Genomic DNA, 9361 nt, shown 5'->3' on the forward strand with positions numbered 1-9361 from the left:
TCGGACAGCACTCCGTCGTAATATTTTATGTATACTAATAATATCTTGAAATAATACAGAGTAAATATATATATGTAAATTGATTGAGAGGGTTTAGAGAAAAATATTTTCAAGTTTCTATGAAATAATGAAACCTATTGAATTCTATTTATAATAGATTTTTGAATTATTAAAGTGAATTATTAAAGTATGAATTATTAAAGTGAATTATTAAAGTATGAATTATTAAAGTGAATTATTAAAGTATGAATTATTAAAGTGAATTATTAAAGTTAAAGTAAAGTAAAAATAAAGTAAAGGTAAAGTTTAAATATAGTAAAAGTATAAAACTATGTACGTATAATACGCGTATAAATATGTATAATATTAATTTAAATCGTTATATATATTTAATAAAATAAAATATAAATATCGTTATCTTTATCATACTAGTTAAGTAATGAGTTGTCAAAAGTGGTTCTAGATATTTATAAAAGTTATATACATTTTAATAATAAAGTTCTTTTTAAACTGAAAACGTTTTGTACGTTTGAAACTAAATAGATCAATCGAGTCTTTATGAGATTCAATCTTCCACTATCCGAATATTGTTAAAATGGAAAGATTTTTCAGATCAACGTGGGCCTTTCAATAGAGACTTGTAATCATAATCCAATATATCTGATAATTCAATCATTTGATCTTATCTTCTAATTTCATTGATAAATATTTTGAAACAGATACAATCATATAGTGTATTTAATTTAATATTTTGTTTATGTTTCAAGTTATAATATATATACACATATACATATATAATCATATTCGTTTAATGGTTCGTGAATCGTTGAAACTTGGCCGAGGTTGAATGAATGTATGAACATAGTTTAAAATTCTTGAAATTTAACTTAACAAATATTGCTTATCGTGTCGAAAACATATAAAGATTAAAGTTTAAATTTGGTTGGAAATTTCCGGGTTGTCACAGGATGAAATGATAGGCTGGTTGGTTAAAAGGGCAATGCCATAATCTAAAATGTGACAATATGGGTGGACGGGTCATGTTAGGAACATGTTAAAACAAAAAAAATTCCAGTTTGCGTTAGAAGGGGTTGTGTTAACCTTATAGTGCTTTTTGGGGGATTTGTTGCTTTTGAATCCTATAAACAAAGTCGTAGATGTGATTATAAAAGCTATCAGAGTGAAAATAAGCATTTGTTGCGTTTGTGTATCTATATTTTAATCTGAAAATAGGGTTCGGGGGATCGATAATGATTTTATTCTGCATATAATTTTTTACATTACGTCTGATTATGATTATGATGGTGGTGAAGGTGATGGACAATGTTATATATGTCAATCTTCACATATGATATTTCGTATATATGTAGTTTCTTTTAATCAAAAGAATTATTATCTGACTGTATTTGCGAGCAATGGTCGGTAAACATTCTGTAAACAAGAAACAAGTGTGATTATTGACTTTTTAGTTCATTATCGATCTTTCTTTGAATTATATGCAGCGAGTTGATACACGTCTACTTGGATTATTAAAGATAGTTGCTAAAGATTAACCATGATATAATGACTTTGATACGAAAGAACGGAAGATGATGAAAGATATAGTAGGTACTAATTTGTTATTTAATGATTCCTTTTGTCAATGCACCTTAGGTATACCACCAAAAAATAAGTCATTTTTGAGTTCAGTAACATGGTATGAAATTGCTTCATTCCCGTCAAGATTAGAACCCAAAAATGGTATGAACACAAGGGCTACTAGAACTTTGAAAGAAATGGAATTGTTAATGATTTAAATGAAACTAGGAGTGATGGTAAGAGATGTTACATTGAAGGGGCGGCTTATAAAACTGATCCCAAAAGTAATGAAGCTAAATTGAAGGTTAAATTTTATGTGTCACCTTTTTTGCTGATCATTCATGTTACTGGTGATTAGTGGGTTTTGTTATTAAATGATGATTATCGGTCAGCCTTCCAGAAGATAATTATGGCCTTATGGGTATGCTTTTTATTTTTTGTGTTTTAATTATTTTTCTTAATATGTAGTTTGATTTGTAGTTTAATTTTGGGTTCTTATCTGTTTTGTGTAGATTTTGAGCAGGAAGAGTGAACTTGACGATGAGATTTATAATAAGTGGGTTGAGAAGGCTAAGGAAGAAGGGTATGACAATCATCAAACTGAAGAAAACTGGACATACAAATCCATCGAAGATGGTTGAAGATGTGTCGGCGGATACTAAAGTGGTTTGGTGGTTGAGTCACTATATACTATGGAGTAGTATTCAAACTTAAAAATCAAAACTCACAATTTTCTCCATCTCTTTTTCAAGAGTCTATCTCACTCACCATAAATCATAACTTTTGTTCTTGTTTTTTAAGTTTGTAATTATCCTATTTGATTTTGTAGTCATTTCCACAAAGTTATTTTAGTACTTCCGTTTTAACTTTTACGTGATTCCATTATCTATTTTAATTTTGTTGGTCTCATTTTTGTAGGAGGAACACATGTACTACGAGAACAGATAATGTCATTTTTGCTATATTGCAAAGGAAGGTTGAATCTGAAGTTCACAAGAAGTGTAATATCGGTCTTTCTTCATATGTTTCTATTATCAATTATGTCTACTGGTACTGCTGTCACTAACCAAGCTAGAGACATGACTACCTTAAACCTTAAGAGATTTGAAGAACAATGTTTAGTGGTACTCATTTGATTATACATGTAACTTTTGAATATTTTATTGGTTTGTTGTTGTCATTGTTAATACGATCGATACTTGCTTGTGGTTTGTATTGTGTAAACTGTGGTTTTGTTATAATTATTATGTACTCTGTATTAACTACTATTGCTTTTGTAAAATTGAAATACAACATGTTTATGAGATTAGTATGAAGAGATGTTGGACTGCAAGTATGTCAAGTTGGGCAAGATTAGAGAAGGATGATGATGCTGTAATTATTATTTTTTTTTTAAAAAAAAAGAAAAAAAAAGAAGAGAATAGAAACCGGTTTTTATTAAAAAAAACAGGCTTCTATTCTCCAGAATAGAAACCTGTTTTTTTATAAAAACCGGTTTCTAAAGTCAAGTTTCGGAACCGGTTTTTTTATAAACCAAAAAACCCCTACCTTTGCAAACCGGTTTTAAAACCGGTTTCTAAAGCATGAAAAACCGGTTTCGAAAATCCATTTTTGTAGTAGTGATGAGAAATGATTTCAGTACAAGGAGTTTTTAATTTTGGTGTTTATTTGTAATTGTAATGGATATTTATTTATTTATAGTTTATGATATGAAGTTTACTTACTACTATACGTTAATATAAATATAAATGTTGGTGTTCTATAGTTCTTTTATTATTAAATTTGTAAACGATTTTTCGTAAATTCTGATTCTGATGCTATGAGTGAAAGTGTTCAATTTTCGTATAATATACTCTATATCAAGTATCGCATTTTTCTAAGACCAAGTTATAAAACATGATCATCATCATCTTCTATTAATCATACTTACTGTTGCGTTGCAAGCCAATAATATAGTGATATTTTTGTTAGGAAACATCTTTTTTTTTTTTTTTATTATGTATTTTTGAATAGCAATCAAGAACACATTTCTTGCATCATAGCTACATATAGATTATATGCTTTTGTGATTTTATAGTTGATTTTGTAAGCTCATATTATTGAGATTATTGCGGATAGTTGATTTTAGAACATTAGCAAGGGATGAATCATCATGTTTCAATGTTTATATTGAATTCGCGGTGACAAATATGTTTTTATTTTAGCTCCCTAGATTGAATATAAAACAACTAACACTACTACTTTAATTTAATACATTCATTATAAACATTACTCTTTATTAAACTCTTACAAAGCCCCGCGAATTCGCAGGTCTTCAGCTAGTCACATATTAAATCGAGTATCTATATATTATTGATAACCAGCAAAATTTTATAGAAACAACATATGAGCAGTTCATCCATATATATCCACTGCAGAAATTATACATGTACATATACATTATAGTAGTTTCCACTCACAAAATGTCGAATAAAGTAAAAAATGATATGAAGTATCTAATTTGTATGGTAAAAGAAAATTACTATATTGCTATTTAAATTTTTTTTAATGGGTTTATATGATATTTTCATGTTATGTGAGTAAATATGTAATATTAAGGATTACAACAATAACAACAAAATCCAGTACCACATAAGTGGTGTATGGGAAGGTGAGATATAGACAATCATTCCTTTATCCGAGAATAAAGACAAATCATTTCTCCACCTCAGAGAGAAAACACTCTCAAAAGTAGAGAAAGTAATCCCTCTCTCTATTCGACAAATAGAGAGATTGCTTCCGAATGAACCTCCGACCAATAAGTAGGAAAAATTGTTTAAAAAAATAAAATAATGAAGCCATGAAATGGTAAAATCAAATTTTCATGAGCTTTAAATTCTGCATGAAAATTAATTTAAACTCTAAGAGTCAGTCAAGTTGTCAATAAATCAACACTTATTATCGACTCAATAACTAGAGTCGTGGTAATTTTAAAGATTAGAGGGGATATATATAAAAATCCTATAAAAATAATATAAGAATACCTTCAAGCGTTCAACTTTAATATCTCCAAACTTGGGATAACAGTGAAGATGCACTAACCTTATTCTCTCTGGCATTATACAACCACAATCACAATTTTGCATTAAAAAATGTACATATGAATACATGCAACCGATATAATTACATAAACCATTATGTACTAAATTAGTAAATGCAAATAGTCCAAAAAGATAATGTTTTTTTTTATTATTATTTTTTTAAGGGCAAACTCCAAGATTAGGTTGGTGGGTATTGAACCTGGGTACCGGAAATTCCCATCCACTCAACTACTCTCTTGGAGTTCCAAAAAGGTAATGTAAGTTACTAAATTTTTCAATAGAGGTAATATTGAAAATTTTGTACCAAAATAGAAGTATAAACTCAAAAAATTGTTCCCCGTGGTTTAGAAGGAGGTCTCCATCGAGTTTTTTGCTGTATACAAACAATGGCTCACTGATGCTATATTGGTTTGTATGAAAATAATATATATTTTATTAAAAATAAATACCTTTTTTTTTTAAAAAAAGAATTTGTTGTGAGTTTGATTACATAAAACAACTACCGATTATGATTTTTTATTAACTGCTCCATGTAATTCATTGGGTAAATTGTCATTTCAAGAGAGTGAAGAGTGAAATCAAACGAAGGAGTTACACCTAGTGATTTGTTGATTGTTACAGCATTTGCGTCGATTATGTGTTTATAAATAAATATTTAAAATTATTTGACACGTATTGCTACATTTGCGTCGATTATGTGTTTATAAATAAATATTTAAAGTTATTTGACACGTATTGCTACATTGAGTTTAACCTGATGACTCAACCACACTTCAGGTTTGAAGGTTAAAACTCCTCTAATATCATCAACTTTGAGTTTGTAGTCCTTTTGGGCTTTAGGCACAAAATTATCAATATTACTTTTATTGAGAAATTTGGTAATTTATCTTTTACCTTTTTGGGCTATTTGACTAATTAGTACATGATAATATATATAAATCTAAAAGTTAAACAAACTAAGAACAATACAACGCAGACTAGTAGGCTTATTATATTAGGATTTATAATGATACCTTTGAGATTAGCTACTGTTTCGTAACAAGCGAAGGTTGTTATCAAATGAGTGTCGATGCTTGTATCGACATAAACAATTTTTAACTCATTGTTGAGCACCGGCGCCATTGAGTTTAATGCGAAGTGTTTGTAGTTGCTCCTGCCGTTGAAACAAACAATTAGCTAATGTTCATAGTGTTAATACAAACTGAATAATCTATAACTACAAGAGACATAATCATTCTTGTTTCATACATACAGGGGCGAAACTTGAAAATTTTGGTTAGAACATTAAACTTGATGTAAATCATTACAAGTCGACTCGACTATCTTTAAATATTTCAAAATCATTGATAACAAGTACTCCATACTTAATTAATCTATCAACAATTTCGTGTTCAATGTAAACCAACAAATTATCCATTACAAATATAATATAAATTATTAGTTAAGATATCATACTTACTTTTGTTAAGCAAAATAAAGAAACTAATAAAGGGTTTTAACAAACTTAATAAACTAATCACCCAACCCAACATCATAGATGTAGTCATAATCATATTTAGTCGTTTAAGGCTTTAGTGTATATACCATCCATTTAAACTAATTAAAATTAAGCATACGAGTTTAAATGAATCATAAATAAATAAAGTTATCATCAACCAAATGATAGTGATAGATTCTCATACTCTTACGATTCACATATTTATCTTCAACGCTTATATATATATATATATATATATATATATATATATATATATATATATATATATATATATATATATATATATATATATATATATATATATATATATATATATATTCTCTTTATTGTCCACCTCTTTAATGATATTATGATTACTTGCGTACTTATATAACATAACAAAAACATACAATTGAGTAATAAACAAATAAGCAAAATAATAATACAATATACTCCGTACCTCAATAAGCCTGAGTTATATATTTGATGAACTGATTTTGTGAATTCTTGACTCAATATTTAGACAAGAAAATAGTCAATATTATGAGAGGGCCGACGAGCTAATATATTTTTAAACCCCATAAAAACTACAATAGTAACCTAAAAACTTGGGAGGGCCACAGCCCCTCTTGGTCTCCACATAGTTCCGTCCTTACATACATACAATACAACATTTTATGTTTATGTTCATTCTTGTATAAGTGATTATCTATACTAATATACAGATTATCTTACAGTTACAGCTAGAATTATTGAAGTTGTAAAGCTGATGAAATAAGCAGATGTAGTCGTCTATATCTTAAAAACATCAAACAAAAGTAAACAATTAGCTGTTGTATGTGTTTTAAATACATCAAACAAAATCAAAACACAAGGATAGAACTACCAACTATTTCGTGAAACCTTGCTAAGTGAATTTTTTTTAAAGCAGAAATCTTATTAATACTTAATCAATAGTTAGTTGTACAATATTATAGTATGCATCCGATCAGTAGCAGGTATACATCTCTAAACGTACTCTAAATATAACTACTTAGCTCATGAACTGTACAATATTAAACAAAGAATAAGATGGCACCAAGTTTTTGCACATCATACGTCAATTTCGTAGTTTCTCATTAATATTCGTACAAAACTTTAGGTAATCAGTGGTCGGTATTAAAAAACTCTAGAAAATATCACAATTCTGAACCCAAAAAAAAAAAAAACACTCAAAAAACCGCAAATCAAATAGCATTAGTAAATTTACACCAACATCACAATGACTCAAAACCTCAACGATCGTTCAAATCAAAACCACACATTAGTTCCCTAGAAAAACCCTAAAAATCAGATCGATTATAAGTAAATAAACAAAAAATACCTAGTAAGAAAGAGAATGACGACCGAATGCAAGATGAAGTTGCTGCTGGTAATCGTAATTGAAAGAGAATGACGAATGAATGCAATATATATAGTCGCTGGTGGTAATCGTGTGCCATTGACTGGAGAGTTTGTGGGCGTGGGACTGGGTTGTGGGCCTAGGGTTGTGTCTGACGGCCCATCAGTGCCTACTTTAGACTCTTTTAGTGGTGGGCCAAATCCCTCTTTAAATGTTGGGCCAGAGTTTAAAGTCCATTCTGCTTTTGCTGTGTTTGTTCGATCTCAACAAAAGGGATGTGTATGGTGATATTGGTTCTCCTGGTGACAATATTAGGATAAATTCAAACAAAGGTAAGAATTTTGTTGGCTCAGGTTTGAGTGTAGGTTTGGATGAAGAAATTAAGTCGGTTTTTTCCTTTTTTATCAAGGTGTTGGTGAGGTGGAGGCTTCTAAACATTTTGATCTCAATGTCGAAAGTAAATTTTCTATCATTCATTGAAGTGTGGGCAAAATTAGTTACTCTTCGGGCAACTTCTCTAAAGTGTATAATGGTTGGGTAACATTTTGTAGGACAAGTATGGTTAGACTTGCCTGTCTACTCAAATAAGAATGTATAGTTGCATACTTGCATATTGACATACTACCTTCCAATTTAGTGGTCATAGGTTTAATATAGAAGGTCATTTAATATGTAGTTTTTGTTCGGTTTAAAAAATGTGACGACCCGAAAATTTTCGACCAAATTTAAACTTAATCTTTATATGTTTTCGACACGATAAGCAAAGTCTGTAATGTTGAAATCTCAAAAAAAACTTTGAACTGTGTTCATGTATTCATTGACCTTTGACCATTCTCGACGATTCACGAACCATTATTTATAAATAAATGTGCTTACATATAAAAATAAATATAAATATATGTATAGAGTATATTAAGAAAAATTATTTAATGATTGTAATACTCGTTGGACGTTTCGATTATTATTTAGAGAATGATTAGAACTTATATGATTTTAAAATAAACGGTGATACGAAAATGTGTTATATAAGTTGTGAGCTTATTAAAAATATATTTAGGACCTAATTATTTAATTTTAACAGTTTTTATATTTTACCCATAAATGAGCGGGACAGTTAATGTAATTTTTAATTATTAAATTAATGACTGAATTTTATACCATAATGATCAAAATAGATAAATATAATTAATTTAAAAATATGTGATTTTTCTGAACACTTTTGTCCGCCACTGGTTAGCAACGGAGTACGATACACTACCCGTGTTAAAGTGTCGGCAGGTATTTAATTATAATGCTCCCGTGAGTGAATTGAATTATTAAAATACTGTGTTTATTGTGTTTTGTGCACGTTTGTTTTAACTTACTTGACATATATTATTATTACTAAGATATATGTATTATATATATGGTTATTTGCTCAATTAACAAATTCACCATCTTCCTTGTTCTTTCTTTTCTTCCTTTACAGCTACAACCACCAACGAACTACTACAAATGCATCGAACCTTTTGCTTTTGTTTTGAAAGGACCCGTTCATATACATTATAAACGATTCACAATAGTTGATTACATCGCAAGGTATTTGACCTCTATATGATACGTTTTACAAACATTGCATTCGTTTTTAAAAGACAAACTTTCTTTACATCTAAAATTGACGGTATGCATACCATTTCATATTACATCCAACTATAATTGACTTAATATTAATCTTGATGAACTCAACGACTCGAATGCAACGTCTTTCAAAGTATGTCATGAATGACTCCAAGTAATATCCTTAAAATGAACTAATGCACAGCGGAAGATTTCTTTAATACCTGAGAATAAACATGCTTTAAAGTG

The 9361-nt window shown here is 29.1% G+C and overlaps 1 pseudogene; it reads left to right on the forward strand.

Annotated features, from left to right (window-relative positions):
• Positions 1-1589: 1589 nt before the first annotated feature.
• LOC139875392 (temperature-induced lipocalin-1-like) lies at positions 1590-7804 on the forward strand (annotated as a pseudogene).
• The last annotated feature ends 1557 nt before the right edge of the window (positions 7805-9361 follow it).

This window comes from Rutidosis leptorrhynchoides, chromosome 11, assembly GCF_046630445.1.
Source record: "Rutidosis leptorrhynchoides isolate AG116_Rl617_1_P2 chromosome 11, CSIRO_AGI_Rlap_v1, whole genome shotgun sequence".
Taxonomy (NCBI): domain Eukaryota; kingdom Viridiplantae; phylum Streptophyta; class Magnoliopsida; order Asterales; family Asteraceae; genus Rutidosis; species Rutidosis leptorrhynchoides.